Source organism: Pygocentrus nattereri, chromosome 28 (genome assembly GCF_015220715.1).
Source record: "Pygocentrus nattereri isolate fPygNat1 chromosome 28, fPygNat1.pri, whole genome shotgun sequence".
Taxonomy (NCBI): domain Eukaryota; kingdom Metazoa; phylum Chordata; class Actinopteri; order Characiformes; family Serrasalmidae; genus Pygocentrus; species Pygocentrus nattereri.
In genome coordinates, this window is record NC_051238.1 from 16,819,298 (window position 1) to 16,832,834 (window position 13,537).

The 13,537-nt window shown below is 40.3% G+C and overlaps 1 protein-coding gene across 1 annotated transcript in view; it reads right to left on the reverse strand.

Moving 5' to 3' along the window:
- agbl4 (ATP/GTP binding protein-like 4) overlaps positions 1-13,537 on the reverse strand; it is a 495,015-nt gene that overhangs the window by 137,328 nt on the left and 344,150 nt on the right. The gene's annotated exons all lie outside the window — the stretch shown is intronic.

The following is a 13,537-nucleotide window of genomic DNA, read 5'->3' on the forward strand; positions in this document are numbered from 1 at the left end:
AGTATGTAATAAGACTGGGATTTTAAGGGGTTGATTTACCCATTTACTATAGTAGTGATGCGTGTTGTAAATAATTGCATCAATAAAAAAAGGAAGTAAAAAAAATCAGAGGAAGTGACATCATTAAAGCCCCCACAGGAGCCAATAACAAAACCTAGTAAGTCTTGCTTTTATTCAAAATGTATATATTTTTTTCGTACATCCTTGACAGGCATATCCAAGCATCAAACATATCCACCCCGTATCAAGCATATCCACCCCATCAAACTAACTGTTTAAAAAAAACGCAATATTCACAGAAAAGTCATGTATATACTGCTGAAAAACAGGCATTACAGGGCCTAACCTCATCAAGAGGGAGCATGGCAGTCTGTTTTGCATGAAATATTCTACTGTTATATTCCTCTCACAAGTTTGGTTGATCGGGACAAACTTCTCATTGTTATTTGATGCAAAAATGACTGAAGTGGGGAAAATTAGCAAACTCGGAAAGTTAATTTTACATTTCCAAACAGTTCTACATAGCTGTGACTGTTTACTGTTTAAGATGCTAAAAGTGGTAGTCATGCACACAGTCATTCCACTCATTATCTTTCTAAATATTTATCTACTAAAAATAAGCTACAGTAATGATGAACTCATTACTGTAATATCGGCTTCATTTGTTGCTGTGTTTTTATTATGTTAATGCTCATTACATACATTACTCAAGCAATAAATGTGTCTTTAAACTGCTAGAGAGGTTCAGGAAGAATACCAATGTCTCACCAAGAAGACATGGATTTAAAACTTGAGATAAGTAACGCACACTTTTTAAACAGCTGGCTGTTTTCACAGTGCCTTGTCATTGTAATCCATTATTTAGAACTTAAAACACCACCATGAATAGAAACAGCGATTGCAAGTTTACAGTCAGAAAAGAACAATGCAGTTGTCGACGTTGAGGAAAAGGGTAACTAGCGATGCATAAAGATCTCTGTTAATGCTTTTTCAATAATCCATCATCTCACTTTCATTCAGTGGGCAAAAAGCTCTTCACACCAACCAATCATTATCATAATCGATTCATTCAGCTACAGCTTTTGTTCTGCACCAGCTGAATACATAGAGGCAAGAAGAGGCATTCTTCAGGATGACTGCCATCACTGACTGCACATGTGTGGAGGAGTGTGTCTTTGTCAGTGCGTCTTTCTTCCCTCGTTTTCTCCTTTCCTTGTTTGTAATGAACTGACAGGGGCTATCTGACAAGAAAGGGATCTCTTTGTTGTTGTAAAACAGACAGGTTGTTATACAAGGGGATGGATTTCTCGACTTGCACTTTAATACGGAGAGAAGCACATTCGATAAATGGCACTAACAATTCCGTTCTGCTTCATCTGCCGTAATTGAAAAGTAAGTGAGGCAGAACTTTGGATGTTACTTCCTTTCTGCAGTTCTTTTTCATGTCATTGTTTGATTCAGATTGACTTTTGAGTCCATGTGGATCTCAAAGACCACAAAAAAAAAAAAATCGTGCTATATTTGTTTACACCGAGGAGACAAAGCATTATGACCGGTGATGATAGAGGAGATGCAAATAATGTTGATTACCTCAGTGCTGCAGGTCAAGGTCTGGGATGTATTAGATGGTAAGCGAACAGTTGGGTCTCATTGACACCATGTTGGTTGTAGGAGAAATGGACAGGCGTGAAGACCTGCGTGACTTTAACAAAGGTCAGATCAATACCAGCCAGACAACTGGGTCAGAGCATCTCTGAAACAGCAAGGTTTCTGACATGAGGTCATGCCCAGTGCTAAGCACTGGTTACATTGGGCACTGGGCTGTGGAGCAGAGGAATTGCGTTCTCTGGAGTGATGGAACATCATCCAATACCTTTGAGTAGGGCCCGCTCCCACAAGATTTCATCCCACTCCTGCAGAAATTCAAAATTATTTGTCCCAAAATGTTTTGGCCGACATCCACCCACACAGTTCCATCAAGGCAAACTGACATTCAATATTTGACACAGCCTATTCAGTTACCTTAACTTCTGCTAAAATTACAAGGCAATCATGGTCATCAGGCTCACTGTGAAGTAACTTCAATATACACCACTTATTCCCATTAACACAAAGCAGGAATTAAACCACAGAATGATTATTTATAGTGTTTTGATGGGCTCAGCAGCTGTGGCCATCAGACTGAAGTCTCTGCCATCTCTGTGATGCTTCAAGAATATGCACGTTGTTAACGTGATCTGCTGCTTTGCAACTCATAAAACTCATTTATATATATATATATATATATATATATATATATATATATATATATATATATACAACCCCATTCTTGCTTGAAATAAGATTTCAGCTGCTCAACAGTGTGGTGTCTATTTTTCGTTTTCATAATGTAGCAAATGTTTTCAATGAATGACAAGTCTGGACTGCAGGCAGGCCAGCTTAGCATTCAGACTCTTTTACTACCAAGCCATGTTGTTGTAATATGTGTAAAATATAGTTTGGCATTGATTTACTGCAAAAAGCAAGGCCTTCCCTGAAAAAGACATAATCTGGGTGGCAGTATGTGCTGCCCTGAAACCTGTATATACTGTTCAGCATCAATGATGCATTCACAGATGTGCAAGTCACTCATAACATGTGCACTAATGCACCCCTATACCATCACGGATGCTGGCTTTTGAACTGTGGGCTGAGAACAAGTCGGATGGTTCCTCTCCTCTTAGCCCGATGCAGTGTCCATGGTTTCCAGAAAGAATTTTACATTTTGATTCGTTGGACCCCAGGACACTTTTATACTGTTCACAGACAGTGAGTTTTAGAATTGTTCCTGAGCCCATGCAGTGAATTCCACTACAGAATCGTGTCTGTTTTTTTTGTTTGTCTGTTTGTTTGTTTGGATGGCTGTAATTGCCAACATTAGTTTTCAGCCTTGTCCCCTACATACAGAGATTTTTTCAGATTCTCTGACTCTTTTACTAATATCATGTACCACAGACACAGAAATCCACAATTCCCAGGTATTTCACAGAGTGGCAGATCCCTCCTCATCTTTACTTCTCTTTATGCTTTTTTTGGGCCAGTTAACCTAATTTGTTGTGAGATGTTCCATTACATAACTTTAGGGTTACACAACTTTACCAGTTTTTTGTTGCCGCTGCGCCAACTTTTTAAAACATTGCATTAAATTCAAAAAGGGCATATATTTTTCAAAAACAATTGAATTTGTCAGTTTCACCATTTGACATTGTTTTTGTAACATCTTCAATTAAATCTTCTTCTTCTTCTTCTTTCAGCTGCTCCCTTTAGGGGTCGCCACAGCGGATCATCTGCCTCCATCTTGCCCTATCCACTGCCTCCTCTATTTTTACACCAACCATCTCCTTGTCCACCATCACTACGTCCATAAACCTTCTTTGAGGTCTAGCTCTTCTCCTTCTACCCAGCAGCTCCATCTCCAATATTGTTTGACCAATATATCAACTATTCCTCCTCAACACATGTCCAAACCATCTCAACCTGGCCTCTCTGGCTTTATCTCCAAACTGCTCCACCTTCACTGTCCCTCTGATCTGCTCATTTCTAATCTTGTCCAGCCTTGTCACTCCCAACGAAAATCTCAGCATCTTCATCTCCGCCACCTCCAGCTCAGCCTCCTGTCTTTTATACAGAGTCACAGTCTCCAAACCATACATCATAGCAGGACGCACTACTGTCTTGTAAACCTTCCCTTTCACTCTTGCTGCTATCCTTCTGTCACACATCAGCCCTGACACCCGTCTCCACCCACTCCATCCTGCCTACACCCTCTTCTTCACCTCTTTTCTACACTGTCCATTGCTCTGGATGGTTGACCTAAGATATTTGAAGTCATCCACCTTTACGACCTCTACTCCTTGCATCTTCACCTTTCCACCTGCCTCCCTCTCATTCACACACATGTATTCCGTCTTATCTCTACTGACCTTCATTCCTGTCAACCATCTGTCAACCTTTCCATCACCATTGCAAACAAGAAGGGGCTCAAATCTGATCCCTGATGTAACCCTACCTTCACCTTGAAACCATTTGTCACTCCAACTGCACACATCACCACTGTCTCACTGTGCTCATACATGTCCTGCACCACCCTAACATACTTTTCAGCTACACCTGACTTCCTCATACAGTACCACAGTTCCTCTCTTGGCACCCTATCATATGCCTTCTCTAGATTCACAAAGGCACAATGTAGCTCCTGACCTTCTCTGTACTTCTCTACCAACAATCTCAGTGCAAAAATTGCATCTGGCTGCATCTGCAACTTTCTGGGCATGAAACAAAACTGCTGCCTCTCACCTTAGTCTTGCTTCAACAACTCTTTCCCATACCTTCATGGTGTGGCTCATCAACTTTATACCTCTGTAGTTACTGCAGCTCTGCATATCAGCCTTGTTCTTAAAAATGGGGACCAGTACACTGCTTCTCCACTCATCAGACATCCTCTCACTCTCCAGGATTTTGTTAAACAACCTGGTTAAAAAGTCCACTGCCTTCCCTCCTAAACATCTCCATACCTCCACAGGTATGTCATCTGGACCAACTGCCTTGCCATTCTTCATCCTTTTTAAAGCTGCCCTCACTTCCACTTTACTAATTCTCTGCACTTCCTGATCCACTATCTCTCCCCCCGTTGTCCTCCTCTCTCTCTCGTTTTCCTCATTAATTAGTTCTTCAAAGTACTCATTCCATCTACTCATCACTCTCTGTTCACTCACTAGTACATTTCCCTCTCTATCCTTTATCAGCCTAACCTGCTGTACATCCTTTCCAGCTCTATCTCTCTGTTTAGCCAAACGATACAAGTCCTTTACTCCTTCTTTACTGTCCAGCCTCTCATACAGCTCATCATAGGCTTGAGCCTTTGCCTTTGCCACCATTCTTTTTGCTATGCGACTAGCCTCACAGTACTCCTGCGTATTTCCTTCATCTCTCTGGTTATCCCACTTTTTCTTAGCTGCCTTCTTCTTCTGAATACTCTCTTGGACTTCCTCATTCCACCACCAACTTTCCTTGTCTTCTTTCCTCTGACCAGACGAAACACCCAACACATTCTTGCCAGTTTCTCTCACCACCTTAGCTGTAGTTTCCCAGTCCTCAGTTAGCTCCTCACTGCCCCCAAGGGCCTGTTGCAATTTTTCCCTGAACTGCCTGCATCCATCCTCCTCATTCAGCTTCCACCATCTAATCTTTGGCTCTGTCTTCACTCTCTTCCTCTTCTTTGTTTCTAATCTCATTCTACAGACAACCACCCTATGCTGCCTTGCTACACTTTCCCCTGGCACCACTTTACAATCTCCAATCTCCTTTAGGTGGCATCTCCTGCTAAGGATATAATCCACCCGTGTGCACCTCCCTCCACTCTTGTATGTCACCCTGTGTTCTTCTCTCTTCTGAAAATACGTGTTCACCACAGCCATTTCCATTCTCTTTGCAAAATCTACAACCATCTGACCTTCAGCATTTCTGTCTTTCACACCATACATGCCCAGCACCTCTTCATCCCCTCTGTTCCCTTCACCAACATGTCCATTGAAGTCTGCACCAATCACTAATCTCTCCTCTCTAGGGACACCATCTACCACATCTTCAATTAAAGATAGGTATTAAATGATTTGCAAATCATTGCATTCTTTTTTTATTCACATTTCACCCAATGTCCAGAGTTTGGAAATGGGGTTGTATGATTTAGTAATCATTCTACTTTATTCATTAATTTGCAGGATTTCTCTTCATGTGTGCTTCATCCCACTCTCTCCTGCAGTGGGCTAGTTACCTGCCTGCATCTGTGCACTGAAAATTAGTCCTGCGACACAAGATATTGTGGTGCAGACCTCTACCATGGAGTGGATTTGTGTTTGCCATACAGAATGTATCAGCCAACATTAGTGTTCCAACATCTAGTGCAAAACCTTTCCAGAAAAGTAGATGCTGCTCCTAAATGCCTCTGATTTCAGAAGAAGCACTGAGAAATGAGAAGGTGTTTACTTTTCTTTTGGACAATTGTCGCTGTCCAAAAAAAAAACAAAAAACAAAAACAAAACAAGTATCTCCATGTTTTGTCATTTTTATTTTTCTACATCATTCGAGCTGTCTTTAACTTTCACAAGGAACTCACCAATAGAAATGTTCCAAACTGGCTAGGAATAAAATCTGTTTACATTAATGTATGGTTAAAGAGTTAAAGCTAAGGTTAATGGTTAAAGCTGTGTTTGCCTTCTGTAAATTTACTCTTTTGGTAATACTTGTTTTTCTTTTCAGCCCTATTCCTCAATACACTTTTGTACTCAGCTATGATACTTGTGTGGTGTGAGCAGCAATAATGAAGGGAAACACTGAAAAACCCTTCAGTGGGATACAAAAGTTTGTGTCAATTCCCAGGTCCCCAAATGCTGGCTCAATTTTCTGATCAAAGAGAAGCATCTTTCTAAATTCTCCTCAGCTGTGGCTGTGGTCCAAGGAGATAGGGTAGGGTAGTGTAGACCAGGCTGTGGGTGCCCTGGGCCGTGTTGATGGGCAGAGCGCTGTGACTGATGCACTGAGTGACTGGAGTTTGCACAGACATGGCTCAGAACATAGTGGAAGGATTACTCTTAATCTAATCTGCTCCTCAATGGCTCACTTGTCCTGCAGCCTGAGTCTGCTCCTATAAGACTACTGAGATCCCACTGCTGATGCGTTCAAGTTGCCCAAGCTCAAGGCAAAATGAACCCAGTGTCCATTTTGAGCCACAAGCCCTGGAGAGTGAGATTGTAAATAAGTCTGGAGACAGGAACAGCTTTTTTATTTTGTAAGAATTGAATGAGGTGTCTTTAGGCTGGACAGCGTAAAGAGGTGTGAGCCCTGAAAAAGACTGTAGCAAAAAAAGTCAAACATTAAGTTTAATGTATGCAAATGTACCTTGCTTACTTATTTTCACTTGACCATAAAAATTATTAATGAATGGTTTGATGCAATAAATAACGTGGAAACAATCACAAATGCACAACAGGGGTCTGGTTATTCCAGAATTTAGTTTAAACTGATAAGGTTACCAAGACATGGAGTGCAACTGAATACGCAATGAACCAAACTTTGAGTTAAACATGAGTGAAACGTCGTTTCACTTTTAAAATTAAATGGGCCAAAAAAGGTTCTTTGTATTGATGCCTTAGACAAACCACTTTTAGTTACCTGAAGAGCCTCTTAATAGATGGTTCTTTAGAGAATACGCTTTATAAATGAGATGTGAGAGTGTGACAGATATTTTTAAGGGGCACTCTAGGCAAAAGTCTCTACAGGGAGATTTTTTGGTTTAAAAACTAGGAAAACCCCTGGCTGATGACTTCCTTTACAGTGGTCAGAACTGCTAGAAAAACTAAAACTGCTTTGGGGTGGATTTTTGAGGATGGGCTGTTTTGATTTTTTTGCTTAGCTGGTGAACCTGGAAGGAAGACAGATAGCTAGACATACTGCTAGGAAGCCAAATATCTTTATTTAGCTATACATAAATACCTTACTGTATACAACCCTGTGTCCAAAAAACAAAATGTAAATAAAACAGAATGTTGTCACGATTGGCCCCAGTATTCCATGTGCTTTTAATTACTTGTGCACATACAGGTTAGTAACATGAGTCTCTCAGAAGTAAAGATGGGGAGGGGTTCTCAACATAAAATAGAAAAGAACTTACGGATTTTATTATCTACAATACTTAATATCATTAAAAGAATCTGGAGAAATCTCTGTATACAAGAGACAAGGCCAAAAACTTGGCTGGCTGTGATCTCTGGGACCTCAGGCAGATAGACACGATTCTGTAGTGGAAATGCCTGCATGGGCTCAGGAACACACAAAATCCACTGTCTGTGAACACAGCTTGTCGTTACATCCATAAATTCAAGTTAAAACACTATCATACAAAAAAGAAACCATATACAAACAGGATCCAGAAACACCAGTGCCTTCTCTGGGCCTGAGCTTATTTAAACAGACTGCAGCAAAGTGGAAAAGTGTCTTGTGGTCCAACACGTCAAAATTTTAAATTCTTTTTGGAAATCATGAACAAGTTGTCCTCCAGAATAAAGATAAGAGGGACCATCCAGCTTGTTATCAGAGTACAGTTCAAAAGTCAGAATCTGTGATGGTATAGGAATGTAGTAGTGCACACTGCATGGGTGACATCTGAGAAGCCAACGTTAATGCTGAACACACCTGAATACAGGTTTCATATGCTGCCATCCAGATGTTGCCTTTTTCAGAGAAGGACTTGTTTGCATTAAGACAATGCTAAAGCACATTCTGCATGTATTACAACAGCATGGTTCAGTAGTAAAAGAGTTTGGGTGCTATACTGGCCTTCCTGCAGTCCAGACCTCTAACCCTAGAAAACATTTGACACATTTTGAAAGGAGAAAAAAATATGACAAATGAGACAATGAAATATTGAGCAGCTGAAATCCTATATCTAACAAGAATGGGAAAAGATTTAATTTTCAAAACTACAGCAATTAGAGCAAGATTACAGCAAACTCTACTCAGTTCTCAAACGCTTACAGAGTGTTATTAAAAGAAGAGGTGATGCAACACAGTAGTAAACATGTCTCTGTCCCGACTTTTTTTGAAATATGTTGCTGGCATCAAATTCAAAATTGGCATATATTTTTCAAAAAACAATAACATTTGTCAGTTTCAACAATTCATGTGTTGCCTTTGTACTATTTTCAATTAAATATATGATTTAAATTAATTGTACATTGGATTGTTTTTATTTACATTTTGCACAGCGTCCCAACGTTTTTGGAAATGAGATTGTATATGTGGTCTGGAAACCATAATTACAATCAACAGAATAGACTACTCATCAAATGACAGAAATGAGTTGTAAGATGCTAAAAGCTAAAGTTAGCAAGGTCTGGCTACCTTGGCCAAGGTAAGTGTTACATTAGCTTGTGTTATTCTAGCTTGGTTTTATTTATTAGATCAGTGGCTAGGATGTCTAATATCTGTCGAAAATTGGTGTGAATATTGATGAATGAAAACTACATAAAACTGTGAATTCTGTTACACCAGGGGTGCTCAATCCTGGTCCTGGAGATTGATCACCCTAGAGAGTTCAGATCCAAGACACCTGGTTCTAATTGTCAGATGCTCCTGAGGGCCTTCATTATCTGGATCAGGTGCATTAAATTAAGGTTGGGGCTAAACTCTACAGTGTGGTAGATCTCCAGGACCAGGATTGAGCACCCCTATGTTACTGTAATGAGGCATAAACTACAGAATACTGCGTAACATGACAAATAACATATTCAATTCTAGTTTTACGCCAGATTGCACCTTTAAAGTACAAAAAACATTCACAAAATAAAATGTTTTTTGAACCAATTAAAAGTTTTACAAGAACTATACCATCTAGGATCTACCTATGAACCTTTTTTCTGATAACATTACTGTGATGGACAAAGTGTTACAGAATGCATCAAAAAAACAACAATTTACTTTAACCTGCTCCCATGTCTGTCATGCTTGTATAGATCTCTTCATTTAACTTACAAGAGAAATATTCAGAATCATTTTAATCAGTTTGGTTCTGTTAAATTCTGTTTTCTCTCCGACTCACAAATTCAGAGTTGATTAAGGTTTGAATTGCAAACTGGCCCCAGCAATTCAGATACCCTGATTGCTCCAAAGGCCTTAAAGCATAAACACTTGATATGAGTGAATTTTCATGCAGGGTCTGTAGTCACACACATTGAAGCACAGGATGACAACACGTAGAGCGTTTGGCGCTGCAGCACGGTAGCCGACACCAAGTCAGACATCATGTCCCTCCAATTAGAGCCTCCCAGCTCCCCTCATTCATCTTTATTGGTGATACATTAGCCGTCATTAAATAAAAGACATGGGATAATCTCTGTAATGATGTGGCTGATGGAGGCGGACTCCAGAGAGGGAGGTAGCTGCTTTGTGACTGGAATGGAAAAGTGTCCGGGTGTTGGTGAGGTGGTAGCACTGGGCCTGTTCCAGGTTGCCAGATGATGAGGATGAGGATGATGATGATGATGATGGAGAGAGAAGGATATGAGGTGCTATGACACGCACATTAGTTGGGAACACATTAGCCATTAGCACGCGGCCAATCAAAACACAGCACCTGTGCCAATCCGGGAGATGGACAGACGCTTGCACAGGTGTGTGTGTACAAGCGACTGTGTCTGTGTGTGTGAGTATGATGGCTGGCTAAGTATGGAGCCAAATGTCTGGCATGCTCGATGCCTGCTGCCTCTGCCAGACTCTGTGAAGTGCAAAGGGGACAGCAGGATCATTTAGAGAACATTAGAAATATGTTTTAAAATAAAGAGTCCAGTATGTTTGGGGAGCAGAGACAGTCAGGGTCAATCAAGGATGGAGCTATTTGGCGCCTTCATCTTATATTGATAAACAACTTAGCAGGCAGGGATACTCTCTTGTTTAATTGAACTGGCCTTAACTGCATTACTTTATTTTGTCCCTTAATTAGTGCATCATGAATAATTAATTGGCCGTGAAGGCATCAGCAGGGTAATAAAAAAAGTGATAGCCCATGAAATGAACAGTGGCCTCAAAACAGGCCACTGCGGAGCGCCATCAATTACTAATGGGATCTGCCCCGAGACGCTCTGCACAACTGACAGAGAGAGCAGCTGCAAAACTATATTGTGCAAAAGCCCCCCACACCCCAACCTGCATCAAATATTTAGAAGGGTATCATTGCTGGTGCGACGTCCCACTGTGTATCTTCTGTGACGCGGCAGGGGGCCCATTGATCTTCCTTTAAATGAACAAATGAGCGCTGCAGTACCAGTCCTCAAACTCCAGGCCTGTTCAGCGTGCTTCGTTAGGATCACTCTCGGCGTGGCCTCACTCCGGGGTCTGCGGTATCGATCTGGCCAGGTCAGGGAGCTCCCCCCACTCCCCAGCCCCCACCGCTGCCCATGCCTCTAAATATGATTTCTGAGCTGTGTTAGTGTGAAAGACAAGCCCGAGCTTTTTTTCACTCAGCTGAGATGGTGGCAATTCCGCGAAGTGCGAACACTTCATTTATCCTCATTGGGGGCACACAATGAACCGCAAATGTTTGATTGCTTTGAGTAAAAATATTGGATCCGCAGTATGCGTTTGATTAAAGAAAGCAGAGTTTTAGTTATATGAGATTTTTGAGCTAATTCATGCATATTAATTCATTTATTTATTTCCACAAATGCATTTTTTCATGGTTGCAACTTCGGACAAATTCTACAGAATGTTGGTTAATTATGCCATTCTACCTAATGAGAAACTGTAGTATGCAACTTAGTTTTCATCAAAATACTCAAAATTTGGGTGTTATTCATTTCAATTGATTTATTTATTTCTATTTATTTTGTGTGAATGTAAAAGTTTACAGTGTTAGGATGTCTTGTAAAGTGTTTTTGTTGTGTGGCACATTTGTTAGTTTTCATTACTTACAACAACATACTCCAGCTTAGTAGTATAGCCTTTTGAAGGAGACCTAGTGAACAAAACTGTATTTTCCTTGCCAGTTAACACATACGTTACATGTCATTGTATCTACCATCCAGGAAATTGTGAAAAGTTAAGTCTCTGCCATATTGGCATACTTCCTTTTCACAAAAGGCATGTGATTCTGCAGGCTGAGCAAGTGTGCCACCCCACTCAAACAAACACGCCCACTTAACCAGCCCTCTTACTTTCACAGTCTCTGATGGACAGGACTGTGTAGTGTGACCATATGTCCTCTTTTTTCAGAACGTCCTATTTTTGGGACTGTTCAGCCAAGATATCTAAATTGCTTACAATGTCTGGGGTTTGGCTTTGCTATCATGTTGACATTTGCTTTCTATAGTCTGCCTTGTGCTGCCTTCCTGCTCCTCCTTTTTGAAAACCTCACAAATATTACATTTCTGTGTTAGTGGCTGATTCAGTCAGATTACTACTAGAGTAAGCTGGGCATATAACTAAGTTAAAAGGATCCAGTAATATTCAGATCCAGATTTGAAGTCTGTCCTGAAAGAGTCAACATCAAAACTGCTACATCTACAGTAAATAATATGTTACTCAAATCTCTGTTATGAGCTTCAAATGTCTGTGTTTGATCTAGAATGTAAACATTCACCATCATCTCCTTCATACTTATGTAACAGGAAAGTACACATTACCAGGTGCGCAGAAATTAGTGCTATCCTAGTGGGGCAAACATGTAGAAGTGAATTACAAGTTACCTGCTATAAACATTGTTGTGGTTTGGAAAGCGTGCTCTATACCGTGTTTGCGGCAGCTATAGTTTAGCTCTCACCACTGTGTGAAGGCCACATCCCCTGCCACATGTGCTTTTCTTAGACAGCCATGGTTACTATAAAAATCAACATACAGAGAAACAAATCATAAAAAGACTGAATTAATATGCTCTTTGCATTAATTTCTTTACTGCTGTCTTTCAAAAAGCATAGGCAACTATGCAAAAAAGCGATGTTTGCTATGTCTCCTTTTAACTGGAAATGTTAGTGACCCTAAAGAAACAGTGTAATTAGAATAATTTAGGTGTTTAAGGTATTAGTTATTGTGTTAAATACCTAAGGCATGTTGTGTGCCACAGTTTTTAACTAGGCTGAATGGGATTTTGACAAACATTCTGTAAAACTTGTCAAATTTCTCCAAACAACACATTTATGGGCAGAGATTGGATAGGTCAACTGGCCTAAATTCCAAGGATTACAATACACAAGAGCCAACCCATGTTTACAACATTTCCACTTTAGAATTTCACCAGCCTTTCCCTGGCCCTCATACTCTATAGGTGACTGCTAGCTGGGTAATGCAAGCAAAGCTTTGTGTGTTCTGTAGATTAAGCTGCTTATCCATCTCCACCGTGTGGTCTGGCAACCCTATCTGTCAACATGAACCTTCAATTCTTTCTCTCTCTGCTGTAGGTAGCACTAAATTTGCCAGTGGGAGCTGCCACTGTGACTGAACAACATCATCCACCTGCAGAAAACTACAATTAAGTAAGATATCCACCAAGCTATGAAATAGGTTATGGCTGTAGGATGGTAGTGCGGGGCTTTGTGCAAGAGTGAAAAATGACAGTCAACAACATAATAGCCCAAAATGGTGTATATTTTCATGAGCAGACCTTTGTAAAGTCAGGTAATTTGAACATACTGAAATCTTGAGATCTTTACCCAGCTTCTGCTGCTTTAGTATTTACTAATCAAAGATCTTTGTTTCTGTGGCAAGGTGGTAGTTCAAGGTGAGGTGTGAAAGGAACCACCAATCATTTAATACTTGAGTCCACTTAAATTAATTGTTTGAGGTTTCTTTGGACAAAAAGAAAAAAAAAGTTCACCAATTTAGAATATGCTTTAAGGAAAATTCACCCTCATATTTGAGGAAACATGTCATTATCATATCAAATCCTCATTCTTTTTGTATTTTATTTGTTTACACCGTTTGAAAATGCCACCTGCTCACAGTGTGGACATTT